We start from the raw sequence: 23,542 nt of genomic DNA, 5'->3' as shown, positions 1-23,542 counted from the left end.
TCCTTGTTCGGGTTTTGAAGGACTAATCTTGTGTTTAAGTTAAATTTCTTTCAGTTTGACCTGAGAATGATAGATGTACTATAGAACTAAAAAAAGATGTACTCTAACGGAAATTCTATAACGTACTATAATCTTGATCACACTTAAAAATGTGACTTAGCACCAGAGAAATATACATTATACTAACTGAATGCCCCTGCGTTGCTATGGAATAATAAATTTAGACAAAGAGACAATGATCTTAACATCATTGTAACTCACAGTATGTTCATCAGTTTGACCAAGTTCATAGAATGATAGATGTACTATACAACTAAAGAAAAGATGGACTATAATTAATCTTGATCATACTTAAAAATGTGACTTAGCAACAGAGAAATATACACTATATATCCGAATGGAGGGAGCATCCAATAAAACCTTGAAAGTCGAATGGAGATAGTGTTGCTCTTGATCACTAAAAAACAACAACATTAGGGATGTTGATTGTGCATCTCCACCAATGTGTAGGATCTATGCGTTTCTTCTCGTCGGAAAAGAAACAATAGTTGATTTAGTGTAGGTGACGGTGACATTGTCTTTTTTTATTTAAAAAAAGTCAAATGCCATATATTAAGTAAAACATGTCGTTATAAAAACAACCTTATAGAATTGAAAAATACATCCAAATCTTTCGGGGTGCCGAAATCTTCTTCCTTCTACACTCATTGGCTCCGCACCACGAGCAAAGCTTGTTGCCTCCTCCATATCTCTGTATTAGCAGAGCAAACTTATTGAAACCCATGAGCTTGTAGAAGCAGCATCTAACAAATCGTTAACATAGACCAGAAGACACCGGCTCCCACGATATGTGTAGCCAAGCGTCGCATTGGAGAGGAAATGTCAGAGGGGGCTTTTAGAACACCTCAGTAATCTAGGGTCACCACCTCCCTAACTTGTTCCTTTTACTTTGTGGTTCATCCCAGCTTCCCATCACGTCCAGCCCAACTCCCACCCTCTGAGCTGCCAGAGCATTCCCAAACAGGCCCTTATATATTAATCCACAACAAACATACAACGATGTATTTATAATGTTTGTTTCTCTTGATAAACCGAATACCGATGTTTTAGTCGGAGGAAATGAGATTGATAGTACTAGTAGTAATACTTTGAGTGGCATTTTGAATTATTATTTCTTTATAGGAAAATGGAACGGAATTGCAGCGCGTGGGTGGGCACAGCGGGACGGTGAAAAGTTAATGACTAAACTCAAGAGTCTCTTCCGCACTCCCCAGTCCCCACCCACCGCCTGGAATCAGATCCTCTAACATTGAGAAGGAAAGTTAGAGGAGCTATAATACCCTTGCTTCGATTTCTCGCCGCCTCCATCTCGCATGCCTCGCAGCTCCGCAAATCGCAAGCGGCTTCTAAGGATGCTCATGCTTCCCGCTTCTCGATTGGGGAAAATTTTGGGGGGTTCAGCCCCTGATTTAGGGTTTTCTCGAGAAAATCGTTGAATCGATCGACTCCACAGTTTGAATCCTGGTCAACGATCAGCCAAATGCGTTAGTTCTCTATGCACTCAACACAGTTTCAAGGCCCTCTAGAAATAACCAGTTCCCAGGAGCAGAGCATTTGCTAAGTTCCTGCAATTAGTACTAGCTGTAGTGTAGATCGACAATGTTCTTGATTTTCCATGCAATTGATGCTATATCTATGAGGTTGATTGGATTTTTGAAACCTGAGTGGTGTTGCAAATGGAAAATGTCAGTTGCAGAGGAGGGGGTTTCTGAGGATAGCCACTTTCCGCGTGAAGGTGAGCTGCAGGGAAGGAACAGAGAAGCAGCCGCCAAACTAAATACACCACGGGCTTCTGAAGATGAAGGTATAAACAAGTATTGATCACCCCTTCTTGTAGTTGTTACTTATAGAACACAATATCCATGTATGCAGTTCATCATGAGTAGAATTAGAACGTGTGCTTTGTTATCTCTGACATTCACTACATTTTGAGTGGTGTGCGAATGGAATGTTTAAATGCAGCCGAGCATGTTTCTGAGGACAGCTATGTTCAGATTGGAGGCGGGCTGCAGGGAATGAAGAGAACAGCAACCGGCAAACGATACGAACCACAGGCTACCGGAAATGAGATCCAGAACGAAGAAGGTCAAGGTATAAAGAAGTATTGATCACACCTTGTTGCAATCTGTACTTATAGAACACAGCAGTTTCATCATGAGTCGAATGCGTGCTTCGTTATCTCTGAGATTGATCGCGCTTTGAATGGTGTGCAAATGAAATGTTTAAATGCAGAGGAGCACGTTTCTGAGGACAACTACGTTAAGATTGGAGGCTGGGAGCAAGGAAGGAAGAGAGAAGTAACTGCTAAACGAAACGAACTGCCGGCTACTGGAATTGAGATCCAGAACGAAGAAGGTCAAGGTATAAAGAAGTATTCATCATACCTTGCAATTGGTATCCATGTATGCAGTTTCACTTTCATCACGAGTAGAAAGCGTGCGTCGTTATCTGTCAGATTGATTACATTTTGAGTAATGTGCAAATGAAATGTTTAAATGCAGACAAGTATGTTTCGGTAGACAACTACGTTCAGATTGGAGGCTGGGAGCAAGGAAGGAAGAGGAAAGCAGCCGCGACACCCAACGGAGTGCAATCGATTGGAATCGAGATCCAGAACAAAACAAGTCAAGGTATAGAAAAGATAATCACTAGCTCCTAGTACTCGCATATTTCAAAATACACAATGCTTTTCTCGATAATATATTTTGTATCAATGCAGGTGAGTATCTTTTTTGGAAATGGAGGTATACCCCCGGCCTCTGCATCATAATGATGCATGCAGCCCTTTTATTAAAAATCCCGAAAGTATCACCGCAAAGGTCTTACAGCTCGCAAATGGAGCAGAGCACAAGGCATAAAAACTGAAAAGTACAAGCGGACAAAGACAACCGGTATGGTAAAAATAAGGAAAATCTCTCTAGACTCCTATCCTGTTATGCGACCGCCATCCGAACCGGTTGAATATAGCCCGAGCCACCATCTCCCATTGGTTGCACCCAGTAACCAAAGGCTCCCTGGAGTCCATAGGAGTGAGTAAGGACCACGTACGGATCCAAGCTGTAGCTCTGAAGATAACCTGCAAAAAAGTTAAGTTGTGTTGTCTGGTAAATATCACATCGTTTCTGCAATTCCATATAGCCCATAATAACGCACATATTCCAATCCGAATACGAGCTGCCGTGACCTGTTCAACCCCAGCTAACCACGTCCCAAACAAAGACGCAATATCTATAGGGGGGTGATATTAAAAGCTATATGAATCGTTCTCCAAAGTAACTTGGCAAGTGGGCATTCAATAAATAAATGTTGTATTGTCTCGTCTTGAGCACAGAAACAACACCGCGCATTTCCTACCCATCGCCTCTTAATTAGGTTATCCTTTGTGAGTATTACTTGCTTGTGAACAAACCACATGAAAATTTTAATCCGCAAAGGAACCTTAATCTTCCAAATATGAAGTGATCTTGAGAGGGGGCCAGAATTAATCAAATCCGTATAAAATGATTTCACCGTAAATATCCCATTTTTAGTTAACATCTAGTGCATGGAGTCTGGCCTGTTGAAGAGTCGAACTTCGATCAATCTCCGAACCAGGTGCATCCAGGCTGTCCATCTCTCCCCCACTAACGTACGTCGGAACTGGATGTTCAAGGGAATATTTTGAAAGACAATACCTACGTAATCTTCCTTACGTTGCACAATATTGTAAAGGGTAGGGTATTGTAAGGCCAGAGGTGTCTCTCCTAGCCACGTGTCCTCCCAAAATCTTGTTGGCATCCCGTTGCCAATCACGAATTTGATCCTACGGAAGAACAAATCTTTCGTTCTCATAAGTCCCTTCCAGAACGGTGAATCATTCGGTCTGATAGTAACCTGGGCTAGAGTTTTCGAGTGCAAGTATTTATTGCGTAGGATTTGAGACCACATGCCCTCCGGCTCTGTCTCTAACCTATACAACCATTTGCTCATAAGACATTTATTCTTAACTTCCAAATTCTCAATACCGAGCCCCCATTGGTCTTTAGGTCGACAAAGGATATCCCATCGTGCGAGACGGTACTTCCTCTTGGACTCCTCAGATTGCCAAAAGAAACGAGATCGAAAGAAATCAAGCCGCTTGCGGACCCCTTTCGGAATTTCGAAGAACGAAAGTAAAAACATTGGCATGCTAGTCAATACGGAGTTAATCAAAACTAGTCGACCTCCATATGACATCAGCTTACCCTTCCAACAGCTGAGTTTTTTTTCAATTCGTTCTTCAATACATTTCCATTCCTTATTGGAGAGTTTACGGTGATGAATCGGAATACCCAAGTAACTGAATGGTAAAGCACCTACTTCGCATCCAAACAATTGTCTGTAAGTATGTTCCTCTTCTTTAGCCTTCCCAAAGCAGAACACCTCGCTCTTATGAAAATTAATTTTTAATCCAGACAATTGTTCGAATAGACATAGGATACGTTTCATATTATGTGCCTTAGCCATGTCATGTTCCATGAAAAGGATAGTGTCATCAGCATATTGTAGAATGGACACTCCTCCATCAATCAGATGAGGAACTAGACCTTCTACATGGCCATGTTGCTTGGCCCTGCCAATAATGACGGCCAGCATATCTGCCACAATATTGAACAGAAGAGGTGACATGGAATCCCCTTGTCTCAACCCCTTATGCGTCTGGAAGTAGTGACCAATGTCATCGTTCACCTTAATTCCGACACTACCTTTCTGGACTTGAGTATTCACCTGGTGCCTCCAGCGTTCACTAAAACCCTTCATACGCATTGCCTGCTGAAGAAAAGGCCATTTAACTTTATCATAAGCCTTCTCGAAATCCACTTTTAAGATAACCCCGTCCAGTTTCTTTGAATGAATTTCATGGAGTGTTTCATGTAAGACAACCACTCCTTCGAGTATGTGTCGTCCAGACATGAAAGCTGTCTGACTAGGTTGAACCACTGAGTGAGCAACTTGCGTCAATCTATTGGTTCCTACCTTTGTAAAAAATTTAAAACTCACATTCAGCAGGCAAATGGGTCGAAATTGTTCTATTCTGACCGCCTCATTCCTCTTTGGTAATAATGTAATAGTACCAAAGTTTAGGTGAAACAACTCCAAATGGCCATAAAAAAATCATGAAACATAGGCATAAGATCATCTTTAATGATATGCCAACATTTCTGATAGAATTCAGCTGGGAACCCATCTGGTCCCGGTGCTTTATTCGGCTTCATTTGAGTTATGGCTAGATGAACTTCTTTTTCAGTAAACGGTGCCGAGAGAATATCATTCTCCGCTGCCTGTAATTGAGGAATATCATCAATCACCGACTCAGCAAGAGACACCGTGGAAGTAATCGGGGGCCCAAAAAGGTTTTTATAATAATTGGAAATATATGATTTCAGATTTTCGTGCTCCACAATTGTTCCTTCGTCTTGTTCAAGCTGTATAATCTTCTTCTTCCTATGTTTACCATTTGCAATCATATGGAAGAACTGTGTATTGTTGTCCCCTTGTACAACTTTAAGCGATTTCGCACGTAACGCCCACTTGAGTTCCTCCTCTCTCAAGAGAGCACGTAGGCCTTGCTCAGCCTCTGACTTGGTGCGATGCTCAATCACAGAAAGAAGAGTTGTTTCAGCTTTTACATCTAATGCCTCAATGAGTTGAATTAGACTTTCTTTTTTCTTCTTATAAATCCCACTCTCATTCCTGGCCCAACCTCTCAGAAATTGTCGGAGATGTCTAATCTTATTCTGCCATCTCTCGACATGCGTCATACCCATAACTGGTAAATCCCATTCGCGTGCAATCATCTCCATAAATCCTTCTCGCTCAAACCAACTTTGCTCGAAGGAGAAGGTATTTTTGTTTGCAACATGAGTAGCCTCTCCCGAATCTAAAAGGAGTGGTGTATGGTCCGAGATCGCTCTTTGCATCGCATGAACCGACACCATGGGATATTTTTGCTCCCACTCCACACTAGCAAGTACCCTATCCAACTTCTCATATGTCGGAGTAGGTAACGAATTAGCCCATGTAAACTGTCTACCGGTGAGCTCAATTTCTCTCAAATTGAGGCTCTCGATAATCATGTTAAACATCATTGACCACCGGCCATCGAAATTGTCATTATTCTTTTCTTCTCTTCTCCGAATGATATTAAAATCTCCCCCGACTAGTAATGGCAGATTCTCATCTCCACAAATCCGCACTAAATCGGCAAGAAAGTCGGGTTTAAATTCAGGTTGTGCTGCCCCATATACTGCAACTAACGACCATCAGAAACCATCCAATTTTGATCGCACCCTAAATTTAACCGAAAAGTCTCCCTGCACCACATTAAGCACCTCTAACGACTCACACCGTACACCTAGTAAAATCCCGCCGGATCTTCCTCTAGGGGGTAAAATGTGCCAATCAAAGTCGATACCACTGGAAAGGGTTTGAAGAAATTGGGATGTGAACTTATCTCGTCCAGTTTCTAAAAGTGCAATGAAATCTAAGTGATGCTCTAAAGTTGTCTCTGCTAAGAATCTTTGTTTAGCCAAGTCTGCTAGACCTCTGCTATTCCAAAAGAGTCCTTTCATAAATCATCATGGAATTTTTTCTTAAGTTTTACTCTAGCACTCCTACGTACTACCGAAGTAGGATAAATTTTCCGCTTCCAGGGTCGTTTGGGCTTCTCCTCAACACCCTGCGGTACGAAGAAATCATCTATGACAGGTCGTACCTCCTCCCTCAAGAGAGGTTCGACCGTATCTGTGTTCTCCACAACCTCCTCCTCTTCAGCCTCGTCACTCGGTAAAAGATTATGACAAATATATGTAAGATCATTAATGCCTAAATTGTTCATGTCATTATCATTCAAAGATTGGACAGAAGCAAGATTATGAATGATCTCTGAAGCCCTCTCTGCTTCCAAGTCTAAAAGATCGTTAACTGATTTGACGACCTCGGTTTCATTTGACCCCAAAGAAATACCTAAGTCGTTTGCCTTGTCAACAATTTCATTCTCAGAGAAGTATAAAATGGAACAACTTGTATCAAAGGACGTACCTGCAGTGATCTCAGCATGACGAAGCATGGCGGCCCTCTTGGCACGCGCTAGCTGCAGGTCGTCCGCGTCCGGCTGTCCCTAGATCCGGTTACTGACATGCCTGCCAGCCGACACCGGATCCGCAATCCCGCCAAAAGCGATGAGATCCTCTGTGGTCTTCCCGCCAAGAGTGCGGTCAGGACTCCCACGCCCCGCCCTTATCGTCGGTGAAGGAGGGGAGGGCGCTGTGGAGTGGACCTCCGCCGCCTGTGCCACAGGGGAAACGGGCCGTGGAGCCGCCTGCTCACATATCCCGCCCCCCTTGGCACCCGCGGAAACCGCCGTCCCTCGACTGCCCTGCTCGATGCAACACAGTGGAGGAGTTGCGACACGGGACTCCTTCCCGCATCTCACCCCCGACGTGCCACTGCGGAAGATATGATCCTGTGAGGGGGTTATAACACGGGACTCCTTCCCGCACCTCACCCCAAAGCTGCCAGAGTCGTCAAACTGGGAAAAGTGCCACAGACCTCCTGTCCAGGCGCCCCTCCCGCAACCAACCTCTCAGAATCGACCCGTGCCCCGGGTGTGGACTCCGCAAACGTCACATCGCCGACTAGATTCGGGCTGGCGGCAGCTCAAGCTCTGCCGGGTCGTCTGCCTCAACCCTGGTGCTCCATAACCGGCTAGGAGCCGACCCCGGTGCAAAAGAACCAAAACGAAGTGTGTTCACCGGAGTAGTGGACGAGCGCGCCTGTTTGGTAGAGCTGGCTACCTTATCTGTCGTAGGCCCCTTATCCGACTCCGGCAGTGCATCATCAGCGCCCTTCTCCTGGTTCCCGGGCGCACCACCACCCTCAGTCGTGTCCATGTCATGTGGCCCATCTCCCTCCTCCGAGACTGCAGTATCCTCAATCTCGAGCTCTAAGATATAAGTGGCTCCAGCATGTGTCCAACTGACCACATCTGGTATATGCTCAACACTCACCACACTGACCAACAATCTCGCCGCATTTTGTGCGCGTGTGAAAGGCATGTCAACCTTTTCTGTCTTACCAATGAGACCACCCAAACTCCAAGCAATCAAAAAATGTTTTACATATTTAGGTGGCACCCCATAAAAGCGAACCCATACCTTCTGTAGAGGTGTTCCTTCAGGTTCCTCCTGCTTCCACTCGTCGAAAGCGATAACAATGTTTGTACTCGTCACACGACATAAACCCCACTTAAGAAAATGCATCTGATCTTCTTTAGTGGGACAATCAACCTTATAAGACTGACCATCTAACTGCTCCAGAAGCCACTGATGATTACCCGGCACTAACTCACGCAACTGTCTGATAATCTGAGCTTCGGTCAACTGCCCATTAGTAACTCTGATAGCTACCGGGAAAGAGTTCTCGACCATCTGTGGTAGAGGATCGACCTCCGGTGTCTCAAAAAACATCAACTCCTTACAGCAGACCCCAAAAATGTTAATGGCAGGCTTGGGACCGGAGAGGAGAGGACATTCCCCAGTCGCATGCTGGGAACGAAGACAGTACTCGCAAAGCTCATTAGTACACTCTGCCACGAAGTGCCCCGGCTCACCACATCGATAGCAAGGCAACTTCTTCTTCTTAATCACCCACTTAGATAGTTTCTCTCCCTCCACTTTCTCCGACCCTTTGTCAGACGTGCCCTCCCGAAGTTTGGTCCCTCCCGAAGTCACCGGAACCGGCACTGCTGCCAAAGCCCTAACCGCATCAACTGCCGCTGCGGGTAACGTGGATGGATCCCCCACCGAAGCTGCCCCGTGCTCAATCACCTCACCCGAAGCCTCCTCTATAGCTGGCGGTGGTGGCGGCGGGTAGTGTCGTGGCGGTGGTGGCCGTTTCCCTCTCCCACCGCGATGATAGCCACCTCGGAAACGATCCCTGGGTCCTACAGGAAGAGCTGAGAATCAGAGGCTGAGGCTGCAGCTTGTTCGCAAGACGAAAGAGCTCGAGGCTGAACAGATTCAGAGGCTCGAACTGGAGTTGCATTTCAAGACAAAAGAGAACAAGTCTTTGAAGAAGCAGAATGAAGAGTTGAGAGCTGAGAATGAGTACTACAGGAAGACCGTAAGCTCTACACGGAATTCTACTCGTACCAGCGTGCCTCTAGATCAATTGCTTCATAGGCAAATTTGCAAAACATGGTTGAATAACTAATCCCACTGTCTTGATTAGAGCCATCTGTAGAAGTTCTGTGTATTACAAATTACTTTTCATTCTGCCTTAGCCCTTATAATCCTAGGGCCATCACATTTGGTTTTATCCGGATGATATAATGTATGCGTTAAGCAAGCAACCTCCATATTGATATTTCTCACTGACATGTCCCCAAAATCGATATGACTAGCATATCTTAATCTTTACAATGTAATAATTTTTAGAGGTGCACACGACTTGTCCTGATGGTATTCTTTCATTTATTGCCAGTAAACCATCCATTTAGTTATCATATGACCATGCCATGCCCTCTGTTGACAACATTTTTTCCACTTTCAAGCAGTTTTATATATTTATCACTGACTAGATCCTCCTGTGTACCAGGCAAAGCCACAGAAAAAACGAAGACTGTAAGGAATATGTACTCGACCATGACTACCACAACTGCCCTGAGAGGCACGGTTCGACTTGTTCCGAGGAAGATGAATGCAATGGCTCCAACTAACAGCCAGTGAAATTATGTTGTGTTAATACCTACATAGTATGATTTAGTTAGGTAGATTCTCCTCACATGGCAACGCCGTTTGTTGCTTTTAGTACGGTATGCGAGCTCTAATGGCCGCTAGTTACTACTTATCTTAGAAATGGGCTTGCTGCAGAACATTAAGATGTCTGCACTTGTTGATCAGTTCAGTCTCCTCTGGTGTTTATCTGAACATAGGTGTCAACATATTATTCATACTGAATCTGTTGGGCAACGACTGACTAGCAATGGAATGGTTTGACGGTTACATGTTGATCTGATTGGTTGTTAATCACTCTGTTGCCAGCAAATCCTCCATGAGTTTGTCAGTTGCAGCAGCATTATTTGTCATGGCGCCTTATCTCCATAAGGCGACGCCTTAAAAACATGGCGCCTTAATTGCGCTGAGAGGCAGAAGTGAAGTGGCGTGCTTCTGATTCATCTGAACAAGAGGAATGATATGAAGCCAACCAACACTCGGCTAATTATGTAATGTTAATGCCCACCCACAAGGATTAGATTAGATTTAGATAGAATCTGCTCCTGTCCTGAGCTGAAATGAAGATACCTTTTGTTGCTTCTAGTGTTTTGTTGCAGCTATATGAGCTGTAGTTACTTAGAAATGGATTTGCTGCAGAACATGAAGATGTCTGCGCTGCACTTGATTTGTTTAGTCTTGATATTCATGTGAACTTCAGGGTGCTGGGTAACGACTGACTAGCAAAGGACGGTTAAGTTGCAAGTTGGTGGGGCCTCTTACCTCGCAGCCTCCCACGGAGGGGACGCGTGGCGAGCAACCGAGGCGGAGGATGGGAACGCACCATCCCCCGGATGAAGCGAAGCATTTCCCTTTACGTTACTACTACTACTACTCCTACTTTAGATTCAAATAGGAGATGTAATCATATTTTGGCACCAAGCAGACCCAAGTACGATCGAAGAAATATGTACCAGCTGACGTAGTCGTGGATTGGCACCTTGATCGATAGATTTTACGGAAACTCTCGTTTTGTTCCCCTTTTTCTATTTATTTTTTTTCTAAATGATAAGTGTCACACGTGTGACATGCAGTAACACCGCCCTAACGTTTTTTACACTAAAGTTGCCATAAAAAAACAAATCTAACAAAACTGAAACTTGCCATCCAAACAAAAAGTTGCCATTCTCTTATAACTAAATACTGCAGGATATGCATGCACGAAATCTATTGACAAGGGCTTGGTCAGGTCGGGGAGTCGTGGACCGACCCGTGCGGGAGAAGAAAAAGGATATGGATGGAGCTCACGACGGCTGGAGAGGGCGAATCGGCGACAAGGGCGGAGCTTCTGGTCTACCCGCGTCTCGCCCACCACAACCACGACCACGAAATGACGAGTTCCTGCTCCTGGTCTAGCCCCTCCTCTCGCAAAGGGTACCACGTTCCATTTTGGGGACAAGAAATCACCATAAATTTTCAAGTTTTCTGCAAAAGAAAAAACGCTTAAATTGAACACGAATTTACACCGGATCTGACAAGGAGGACCCACTAGGGTGATGACATGGCATGGGGGTGATGGTGCTCGTACGCGGCCGTTAATGGACGGCGAGGCCCGCCGTCAAATCACACGGACATAATCGTTTCGGCCTGCAACACTGTTGACTGTGTTTCACTCAAGTTCTCCTCCGCCACTCGAGCCCGCTGAGCCATCGACACCGTTCCTGTGTAAGGATGGAGATTTTACCCATGGATACAGGTAAGCACCGGTACCATACCCATATGGGTAGGGTATGTGCACATTTTGCACCCATGGGTTGAAGGGTTACGTGCAGGAATTTAAAATTTTCGGTCTTACGCAACAACCAAGATCATCTATGAAGATACTCCCCATCTAAACTAATATAAGAGAGTTTAGATAACTACTTTAGTATTCTAAATGCTCTTATATTAGTTTATGGAGGGAGTACAAGTCAAGTTAGATCTAGATCGTTACCAATGCGAAGATGTGGTACGAGTGTTGATGACGAAGTTGATGAGGCATGATGAAGATTCTCACGGCTAAGCCTAGCAGTGAGAAAGCCGCTGACTCCCCATATCCAGCCTTATGGATCCAACCGAGCGAGGATCAAACGTACGATCCCTCTGACAGCTCAGACACGTTCGTCCGTCAAAGTCCGGCAGAATTTCGTTGTCCAGAACTATGAACTACCGGTGTACAAGAGGTGGATAAGGACCCAACACATGGGAGTGAGGGAGAGAGAGAGAGAGGGGTTTGGGAGAGGACACCTCAAAACCCAAAGACCAAATTGTGTGTCTTTCTTATGGGAGGGGGTGGGTATATATAGGAGGAGGGGAGGAGGACTTGCCTTGGGGAGGGGGTAACCTCCCCTAGGTGCGCCTGCCCTAGGCAAGGCTGCTGCCTCCCCCATGCCTTGTGCGTGGTGGACTCCTACTCCAAATAGGAGTCCACCTACCATACTCCTCCTTTCCTTTTATTCCTTCCTTTAAATTTGGGACTTCCCAAAATCCAAAAATATCAAATAAGGAAACCCAAGGAGAGGCATGTGCCTGCCATCATGGCCTAGGGCCCATGTGGCTAACACTCCCGTAAAGGGCGCATCTGTAGGGCTCCTAGTGCCCCCTCCGCACTCCCTCCTTTATCGGTTTTCCTCCGAATCTTTTCCGGAACCCTATATACCATTAGATAAAATCATCGACTTTATCTAACAATGTTAGAAACACTTTCTAACATCCAGGACATCTCATGCCCTCTCTTATTATCTCTCCTAACGTAATTCTATCACGTCGGGACTATCCGAGTGATACTCGCTCTCTACTCCGAACCATGCAATATACACAAACGACTTATGACAGCTTAAGTGTGTGACCCCTATAGGTTCGATAACAAGTAGTCATGATTGAAGATCTTTTCCAATCAATTATCAATAGCGGAGCCGTGGATGCCCATATTGATTCCCACTTGTTATGCGAAGACACTCTGTTGAACCTGTTGATTATAATGTTGCTACTTGTGAGTTGCGTTGGGATTTTCCCCAAAGAGGAAGGGTGAAACAGCATAGTAGTGGATATTATTTCCCTCAGTAAGAACCGAGGTTATCGAACCAATAGGAGAACCACGCAAATTCCTAGTAAATAGTACCTGCACACAGAAGAGCAAATACTTGCACCCAACGCGGACAAGAGGGTTGTCAATCCCATTGAACTCAGTACTTGCAAGGATTAAATATGGTAGTGGTGGATAGATAAGTTGCAAAGTAAAAATAAAAAGACTAAAATTGCAGCAAGGTATTTTTTGTTTTGTAATATGATATAAGTAGACCCGGAGGCCATAGTTTTCACTAGAGGCTTCACTCTCATAACAAAGCATAAAATGGGTAGACAAATTACTATTGGGCAATTGATAGAAAAAAGCATAGTTATGATGATATTTTTGGAAATGATCATGTACATAGGCATCACTTTCGTGACAAGTAGACCAACTCCTGCCTGCATCTACTACTATTACTCCACCAATCGACCCACTCCTACCTGCACTATGGTATTAAGTTCAAGACAAACAGAGCAACGCTTTACGAAAGATGACATAATGTAGACAGAATAAAACCAAGCAATATGATTAAACCCTCCGTTTTACCACTAGTAGCAGCAATACAATACATGCCTCGCTACCCCTGTTGTACTGGGCGAGGACACGCAAGATTGAACCCACTACAAAGCACCTCTCCCATTGAAGATAAATTAATCTAGTTGACCAAACCAAACTGTTAGATCGGAGAGAAATATAAAGGTATAACAATCATGCATAATAATGTTCAGCAAAGACTCAGTTTCTTTCAATAAATATTTTAATCATAAATCCAAAATTCATCAGATCCCAACAAACACACCGCAAAAGAAGATTACATCGAATAGAACTCCAAGGAGAACATTATATTGAAAATCAAAGAGAGAGAAGAAGCCATCTAGCGAATCACTGTGGACACGTAGGTGTTTGGTAAACTGCTCACACATTATTGGTGCTGCGGCAAGGTTAATGTAGAAGCCCTCAGTGATCGATTCCCCCTCTGGCAAAGTGCTGGAAAAGGCCTCCAGATGGGACCGCAGAAGAACAGAAGCATGAGTTTGCGGAAAAATTGTTTTGGGTGGCTCCTTGTTGGTTTTGGGATTTATAGGAATTTATAGGCTTAGAATTAGGTCAAACGGAGCTGCATGGGACTCACAAACTCAGGTGGCGCCCCCTAGGGGCGCATCGTGTGAGCTTGTGGCTCTCCCGTAGATCTTCTCGCGTCCTCCCAAAGCTTCTAGGGTCGCTTATGGTATAGAAAAAATCACCTTAAAGTTCCATCGTGTTTGGACTTCGTTTGGTATTGATTTTCTGAAAAACAAAAAACATGCAGAAAACAAGAACTGGCATTGGGCACTGAGTTAGTAGGTTTATTCCCAAAGATGATGTAAAAATGCATATAAAGCATCTTAGATTGATAATATAATAGCATGACAATAAACAATTATAGATACGTTGGAGACGTATCACATGTGTATTCCTATTGCTTCACTATGTCCAGTGAATACCTGAGGCGAGACATAAGACATTCCATGAATAAAACTCTTTATTCACTATGTCCAGTTATCCTCGTTACCGGTATGACGCCTTCTCTTGTTCCCGCATTCTAGTATCCCCATGACATACATCATGCATTTGTTTGCACATACTTGTTATGGATACTATCATACACAGTGGGCCTTGGATGTATCTCTCTAATACTTAAGAGGATAAATTCCCAAAACTATTATGATCAATGCATGCTTTCGGGATTACCCAGTAATTGCCTTTTTGATCACCATGTTACCGTGTGATACTTGACAATACCAAAGTAGGCTTTCCAGAATACATGACCACAACATTCTCATGGTCTAAGGAATCTAACAAGCTAATCTTCTGTGATGATACTATATGGCAATACCAAAACAATATCTCGTAGTGCATCAACTACTTGGGTCTACCCAGCACAATGTTGAGACAACAATGTGCCCTCATTAATATTGATAGTTGTTTGTCCATGACCAGGAAAACAGGGCCATCTAATATAAATGAGTTTGTCAAAGAGACAAGACAAAGGGTATAAACGGTGTTTATGTTTCTACACGTGCGTGTATATTTTCCTCTGAATCTCACATTCAGGATCCATTGCAGTTATAGCATAAAAACATAATGCATTAATTGTGAAAAAGATGTAATGTCTATTGTCTCTAGGGCATACAGCCAACATGGGTAGTACCCATACCCTATCTATTAAATCATGGGTATAGTCATGTACCCACGGGTATACCTAAGCCCTACTCATATTGATCTGAAGACATGGACTAGGGTGCAACCTGAGTTGTCGATCAATCGTCCCTTGTCATTACGCTATCATCTTAAGGCATGGAGTCAGCAACTGTGCCACCGACCTCCATCTCCCCCCTCTATAACCACTCATTTCTCCAATTCTTCAGCATCGGCGGGTCGGTGGCAAGTAGGAGTGTGGTAGGCAGAAACGAGTCAGTAAAAGAGTAGGAGAACATGCCTATGATGTGGCAACATAAGATAGGCTACAAAATATTGTGTGCTATTGAACTACTAACCAAGTAACTAGTGGTAAAGGATATCCACCAGGCATGGCTACGGGTAAAACTTTATACCCATGGATATGGGTAGAATTTTATACCCACGAGTTATATGGGTAAGGCATTGGCCTACTCTCCCCATGCCCTATACATCGCTATCCCTACACCTGTAGGCCCTCTGCCGCCGTTGCTATACAATCAAGTCGCGTTGTATGCATTTGTATATGAGCAATGCTACACGGCGTAGCTATCATGCGTAAACTAACGTAATAGCTTAGGTGGCCTTTTTTAATTGAAGGAAATCAGGGGAGGGGGCCCACACAATTGAAATAGGGGGGGGGGGTGGAGGGATTAGTTAGAAAAGTTAAGTAAGATTACGTAGGATTTCTAGGTAAGTGTGGAATTTTTGTTTGTATATGGGGTGTATTGTACATCAAGCGAGCTTGTTCGGTGCAATTGACCGAGGCATGGACAGATGATGTACCTCCGTTCCTGGTCAATAGCCTTATGGCGGACGGTGCCAGGTGTGCTTTTGTTGAATAAAGAACCCCAAATTCCAACGCAAAAAAAAACAAGTTGGTTTCCTAATGTATCTCTAGTAGATATCGACTTGGTCTATAATCTACCACATTCAGTTTACGGAATATTTTATCTTGAACAAAAACTTGGTACGAATGTACTTTTTATATGGATGGATTTAGGTCCATAGAATAAATGACAAAGTCTAGAAAACTAAACTTAACTCCCAACTGATGGGGGGAAACTGTTTCTTTTAGATCATGGCGAAGGACCAAGTTGTATCGCTTCAAAAAAAAAACATCCAATTATTACATTAGACTGAGGGTGGTGCACCCGGCTGCCGTCCACATCTATACTATGGCATTCTTCCATTGTCCAATAGCGATGGCCTGCTGATCTACAGCAGAAACATTCCTTGTATGCCGTCCACACTTGATTCGCAGGGTTGCCTGATGCAGATCCCATCCGGGAAATCGATTCTGCCTGCGGAATAACAAAAGAAACCATTAGCATGCATGCACGTTAGTCTATGATTTTACCAAATGGAATATGCCACTTACATTGCACTACATGGCTACCGAAGAAGCACCCCTAGTATGATTGGTGTGTACTGGTACTTGTCCATGGAGAATGTAAAGGATGCCAGATGCTTCTTCTTCTAAATTGCACTCAGAGGGGTGTCCTTATATCTCAGCAACCAACAAGTATACGGGGCAAGTCTTAATCTGCGCAATCAAAATAGATAGCTGATAATTATCTATCCAGAGCGCTACCGCTTAATGTTTTTATTTGCAACAAAATTAGTAAGGCTAGCATTAAAATATGCAATAATAATAATAGAGGTAAATTAAAGATTACATATCTCTACTCCTAAATGGGGGGTTGGTAGTCTCGCCTCACTCCCACCAACCCACCTGCAAACCCTATATAACGCCCATGAGCGTCATACAGGCGACTTTTCTCTGAAGCGCAGCCAAGTTGGGCCGGCCCATTTGATGCATGCATTAACTCAACCAAATATTCACTTTTCCAAAACTACGTCATGCATTAAACTATTTAAATCAAATATTAAAAAAATCTCCCCTAAATCCAAACTTTCCTACTACACCAAATCAAATCAAATATTAGTAAAATGTCAACTATAATCAAAGTTGGTCGATCTGACATGTGCACTTGTTTTCATTTTCATTTTTTGTATGTTTCATTATTTGGTTTTCTTTTTTCCTGTTTTAGTTTTTCATGGCCAACCTATTATTTGTGCTAAACATACTATCAGAATTGACACTTCCCCAAATCAAAATCTAATCAAATTGGCACATTCCTAAAATAACATCATGCATTAACTCAATCAAATCAAATCTTAATAAAATCTCAACTAAAACCAAAATGTCCTTGCCTTCCATTACTCGTACCCCCCCACCCCCAAAAAAATCAAATCTTACCAAAACATTAATTATATCAAAGGGGAATTTGGTAGTCTCGCCTCACTCCCACGCCCCCTGCAAGCCCTATATTACACCCGCGAGCGTCATAAAGGCGACCTTTCGCTCAAGCGCAGCCAAGTTGGGCCGGTCCATTTGATCGTGCATTAACTCAATCAAATTGTCAATTTACCCAAACTAGGTCATGCATTAAAGTATTCAAATCAAATCTTAACAAAATCTCCACTAAATCCAAACTTTCCTACTACCCAAATCAAATCAAATCTTACTAAAAAGTCAACTATAATCAAAGTTTTTTTTTGAAGTTCACTTCAACTTTATTCAGTTATAAGGGGCAGGGATTTCTGCCGAAAGCAACTGCAAAATACATTCTGGGGGATCGTGCACCCATACCATACTCCGATTACTCGCTACTCCTTCCTTAGCTAGAAGATGCGCAGCTCCATTGGCCGTCCTTCGAACCCATGTCACCTTCCACTCCCGCGTTGCTACCAGATTTTTAACCTCCTTAATCATTGGCCCGAACGTGGAGAGATCATCATTTGCACTTTGCAACTTTCGTACCACTGCTTGGCAGTCCATCTCAATATGTACCCGTGCAAGATTAAGCTCTCCCGCCATTTGGGCAGCTCTCCTGCATGCTTGAAGCTCCGCCGATGCTGGATCACCTACATTCGGGTAGCTCTGACACGCCGCAGCGAAGAATGCTCCGTCTGAATTCCGGAAAACCACCCCCCCGCCCCCTTCTCTCCTCCTTTGGTAGTTGCACCATCAACATTAGCCTTAATCCAGCCATGCTCAGGTGCGGTCCACTTCTGTATTGGAATTGATCGAGGGGTCTTCCTGTCCTTGCCATGCACTTGCTGCCACTCCTCCATGAGCCTCTTGATCATCTCCACCATGTCACTCGCCTCCTGGATCCTCGTCCCTTCACGCGTGTTGTTTCTTGCCGTCCACAGAGCATACAAGGCCTGCACCATGATCGCTCGGGCATCGTCCGACGCATCACCAAACCAGGACATGAGCCATTGTGAAAGTGCACTCTGGGAACGAACTGACTCCGGTGGGATCGCCACCGATGTTCCCAACTCCGAGCACAGCAAGGTCCAAGAATTTTCAGAATGGGGGCATCGCCAAAATCTGTGTAAATTCGTTTCCTCCCTTCCGCACACCGCACAAAACACTCCCGGCTTGATCTTTCGCCTATGTAACTCCGAGCCCACCGCAAGCCCATTACGGATCAAACACCACGTGTGGATCTTCATCCTGCCCGGCACCATCGTATCCCATATATTCATCCACGCTTTGTGGTTCGCGACCGATGAGGAGGACCTGGTCCTCCCGCTTTTAGCCTGCTTCAGCGCCATACCAAGATGGTAGGCTGACCTGACCGTGAACTCTCCGTTCTTCGTATAGTTCCAAGCGAGATAATCCTCCACCGTCGCCCCCCCCCCACAGTTATCTGCTTGATCTCGTCTGCTTCACCAGGGGGAAACATATACTGCACTTTCGCCATATCCCATCCAGTGTTCGCAGCATCCAGTAGGTCACCAACTCTCGTTATGCCCGGGACAAAAACCTGGCCCAGTGGCTTCAGGCTGCCCTTCCGCGGGATCCAGTTATCGTGGTGAATCCAGATCCTTGATCCGTCACCAATACGCCAAATGAGTCCTTGTAACAGCAGCTCCCGGCCGTGGAACTATAATCAAAGTTGGCCGGTCTAACGCGTGCATGTGTTTCAGTTTTTGGTTTTCTTTTTTCCTGTTTTATTTTTGTGACCAACCTATTATTTGTGCTAAGCATTCTATCATAATTGACACTTTTGCAAAACAAAATCCAATCAAATTGGCACTTTCATAAAACAACATTATGCATTAACTCAACCAAATCAAATCTTAACAAAATCTCAATTCAGTTAAACCAAATTTTCCTTGCCTTCCAGTACTCACAAAAAAAAACAAATATTACCAAAACACTAAATATAATCAAAGTTGGCCGGCCATTAGACGCGTGCGCGCGTTTTTATTTTTGTTTCATTTTTTGGCCTCTTTTTATGATTCATTTTTTCTATGCCCAAACTATTATTTTGTGCTCGGCATACTATCAGAATCGGCAAAGACATATATGCCATGGTGAGCTGGTAGTGTTGCCTCTATTCTGATTAAACCTCCTTCGCCGATTTTTTCTATCCCACCAACTTATTTAAACCGGTTTTTAGCCCACTGATCCCTTAATCCAGATTTTGTCTGCCAAATCCATACAAATCATGCAGACTAACCTTTGGTAAGTTTGTAATGTCGTTATGTAAAGGAATCAATCACGGTGATCTCTAATCAATCTTTAGAAAACCAAATATATGGAAAGGAATCAACGGTAGTCTCGGATCACTCCCACCAACCCTCGGCAAACACATATTATGCCCACGAACGTCATACATGTGACCTTATTGCTGAAGGGCAGCCAAGTTGGGCTCATTTGAAACGTGCATTAACTCAATCAGATCTGCACTTTTCCAAAACTATGGCATATGCATTAAATCATTCAAATCAAATCTTAACAAAATCTCAACTAAATCCAAACTTTCCTACTACCCAAATCAAATCAAATGTTACTAAAACATCAACTATAATCAAAGTTGGCCGCCCCGACACGTGCACGCATTTTTATTTTTTGTTTTTTGTATGTTTCGTTTTTTAGTTTTCTTTGTTGATGTCATGCTCGCGTCATACTTAGATGAGACTAGATGAGTTCTAGACAGACCCAATCTATATACACCATCGTTTTTATCGTAAAGTCGTAAGTTTAAAAAAAGGTGAAAGACAAGATAAACATACGACTTCGTGCTGACGCAACACAACAATACTATTGGTAGACCGTCATCTAAATTGCTTGAAAAATGCACGAGTTAGCGTCTCCCGGTAGTTGCACTCAATGTGTAGAACATTACATGTTGTAGTTAGAACCACACTGAGCCGACGATAGCATTCTAGGTATTTGACAGTGAACCCAGTACTTTATGCTCGAACGAAAAACATTGAGATTGATTTGATTTTGTTTGAGAAAGATAGCATTAGCTGGTGTTCAGTTCATTTCGTTAGAAGTTCAAATTGCCAATGCTTTGTAAAAGCCTACCACATGACTGATGCTCGACCGATTTTGTCGCAGTTTGAAACTTGTAAGCAACTTCTCAGATTGAGACGACATGTCATGTTAATAATCGATTAGAATCAAGATTGAGCAGAAGCAAATATTGTGAGTGAGATGTGCACAGATAAACGGTTGATTGGCCACGTTCGTGGCACAACTATGTTGTAAACTTGTGCGTAAGGCTAACTCCAACGCTAGACCCCATCCTATTCGCCCGTGTTCGTTCGGGTCCAAATGGACACACGATCCGGCCCAACGTGCAACCTCATCCTCAAAACTTGTCTGTTTTCGCTCTGGCTCGATCCATTCCAGGCGCATAGTTGGGCCAGCTTTGCATTCGCGCGGACAACTAACGGACGGGCACGTGTCCACGTGTTGGTGGTCCAACTCCCTCCCACCGTCCGTAGTCAATATGCGCACGGGTGGTTGGGCCTGCAAGTCAGCCACACAGACGCCCCCGACCACGTCCTTTTTTATGGGCAAGCCGTGGACTCCAGTCGCCGTCCCCATCCACTTCCCCACCACTACCCCACCATTGCCTTCCCCATCAGAGACACTGAAACCCTAGCCACCGTCGACCTCTCTCCCCCACCGGCTATGGGGTTCTGGAAGTGGCACCCAGGCAAGAAGGCCAAGCACGACCACGAGCGGGGCTCGTCTTCTGGTAGCGCGGCCAGTCACTCCACCTCTCCGGCGCCGTTCTCCATCTCCCCTTCCGCGGCCGCGCCATGCTTCCGGCCCTACGTCGGCGTCAAGGTGTGCCGTTGGAACTGGGAGACAGGCACTCCGCTGCCGTGGTCAGATGCCCACCTCCCCAATGAGTGGCATCTGAGCCCGGATCGGGTGCCCATTTCCCTAGTGCCGGCGATAGTCCACGCCCGCCTGCAGGAGATCGCCCGTCGCCGCGCCAGGATCCCACATGAGATCCTCGCTGACCGCAGGTACGCCATAGACTCGCCACTGTGGGACACTTGGTTTTAGGATGAGCATGACATGCGCCGCGCCACCTATTTTGCCGGTCGTGGTGATAGCCCGCCCTGCGTGTCCCACAGCGCGCGGCTTGCGCCTCGTGCGCGCGCGCCGCCCGCCAAGCGTACGCCGCCGCACGCTAATCCGTGGCCTGACGCCGACACCGTCTCCCCCCCCTTGTGACGCCCCCGATTTGACCGTACACTAATCATGCACGCAAATGTGTACGACCAAGATCAGGGACTCACGGGAAGATATCACAACACAACTCTAAAACATAAATAAGTCATACAAGCATCATAATACAAGCCAGGGGCCTCGAGGGCTCGAATACAAGTGCTCGATCACAGACGAGTCAGCGGAAGCAACAATATCTGAGTACAGACATAAGTTAAACAAGTCTGCCTTAAGAAGGCTAGCACAAACTGGGATACAGATCGAACGAGGCGGAGGCCTCCTGCCTGGGATCCTCCTAACTACTCCTGGTCGTCGTCAGTGGCCTGCACGTAGTAGTAGGCACCTCCAGTGTCGTAGGAGTCGTCGTCGACGATGGCGTCTGGCTCCTGGGCTCCAACATCTGGTTGCGACAACCAGATAGAAAGGAAAGGGGGGAAAGAGGGATAGAAGCAACCGTGAGTACTCATCCAAAGTACTCGCAAGCAAGGAGCTACACTACATATGCATGAGTATATGTGTAAAGGGGCATATCAGTGGACTTAACTGCAGAATGCCAGAATAAGAGGGGGATAGCTATTCCGGTCGAAGACTACGCTTCTGGACATCTCCATCTTGCAGCATGTAGAAGAGAGTAGATTGAAGTCCTCCAAGTAGCATCGCATAGCATAATCCTACCCGGCAATCCCCTCCTCGTCGCCCTGTTAGAGAGCGATCACCGGGTTGTATCTGGCACTTGGAAGGGTGTATTTTATTCATTATCCAGTTCTAGTTGTCATAAGCTCAAGGTACAACTCCGGGTCGTCCTTTTACCGAGGGACACGGCTATTCGAATAGATAAACTTCCCTGCAGGGGTGCACCACATAACCCAACACGCTCGATCCCATTTGGCCGGACACACTTTTCTGGGTCATGCCCGGCCTCGTAAGATCAACACGTCGCAGCCCCACCTAGGCTCAACGGAGAGGTCAGCACGCCGGTCTAAACCTATGCGCGCAGGGGTCTGGGCCCATCGCCCTATGCACACCTGCACGTTGCGTACGCGGCCGGAAGCAGACCTAGCCCCCTTAATACAAGCGCGAGCTTACGGTCGAATGCGGCGCGCGCCACTCAGTTGCTGACGTCAAATAAGCTTCGGCTGATACCACGACGTCGGGATACCCATAACTACTCCCACGTAGATGGTTAGTGCGTATAGACCAAATGGCCAGACTCAGATCAAATACCAAGATCTCGTTAAGCGTGTTAAGTAACTGCGAACGCCGACCAGGGCCAGGCCCACCTCTCACCTAGGCGGTCTCAACCTGCCCTGTCGCTTCGCCACAAAGATCCACTCGCGGGTACTCCTACGAGCCGACCCGACTTAAATCATCACATGTGTCATGTATATAGTATATAAGTATATACCCGTGATCACCGCCCAGGTGATCACGGCCCGATAGTATAGCACAGCAGACGGACAAGAATGTAGGGCCACTGATGGAAATCTAGCATCCTAGACTAAGCATGTAGGATTGCAGGTAAGGTAACAACAATAGTAGCAAGGATAGGCTATGCATCAGAATAGGATATCGGAAAGCAGTAACATGCTACACTACTCTAATGCAAGCAGTATAGAGAAGTATAGGCGATATCTGGTGATCAAGGGGGGGGCTTGCCTGGTTGCTCTGGCAAGTAGGAGGGGTCGTCGACTCCGTAGTCGAACTGGGCAGCAGCAGTGTCGGCCTCGTAGTCTACCGGAGAGAAGAGGGGGAAGAAACAGTAAATACAATGCAAACATAAGCATGACGATGCGTGACATGACAATGAGCGGTGCTAGGGGTGTCCTAACGCGACAGTAGGTGGTACCGGTGAAGGGGGGGAACATCCGG

At 45.2% G+C, this 23,542-nt stretch overlaps 1 long non-coding RNA gene across 1 annotated transcript; it reads right to left on the bottom strand.

Annotated features, from left to right (window-relative positions):
• Positions 1-16,152: 16,152 nt before the first annotated feature.
• LOC120975320 (uncharacterized) lies at positions 16,153-16,582 on the bottom strand. The gene is made up of 2 exons (XR_005771100.1): positions 16,499-16,582; positions 16,153-16,421 (listed from the first exon to the last, which is right to left on the bottom strand). It is a non-coding gene; the product is annotated as an uncharacterized lncRNA (long non-coding RNA).
• Positions 16,583-23,542: the final 6,960 nt, after the last annotated feature.

Source organism: Aegilops tauschii, chromosome 3 (assembly GCF_002575655.3).
Source record: "Aegilops tauschii subsp. strangulata cultivar AL8/78 chromosome 3, Aet v6.0, whole genome shotgun sequence".
Taxonomy (NCBI): domain Eukaryota; kingdom Viridiplantae; phylum Streptophyta; class Magnoliopsida; order Poales; family Poaceae; genus Aegilops; species Aegilops tauschii.
Note: the sequence above shows the minus strand (reverse complement) of the source record. Positions and strands in the feature narration are given on the sequence as shown.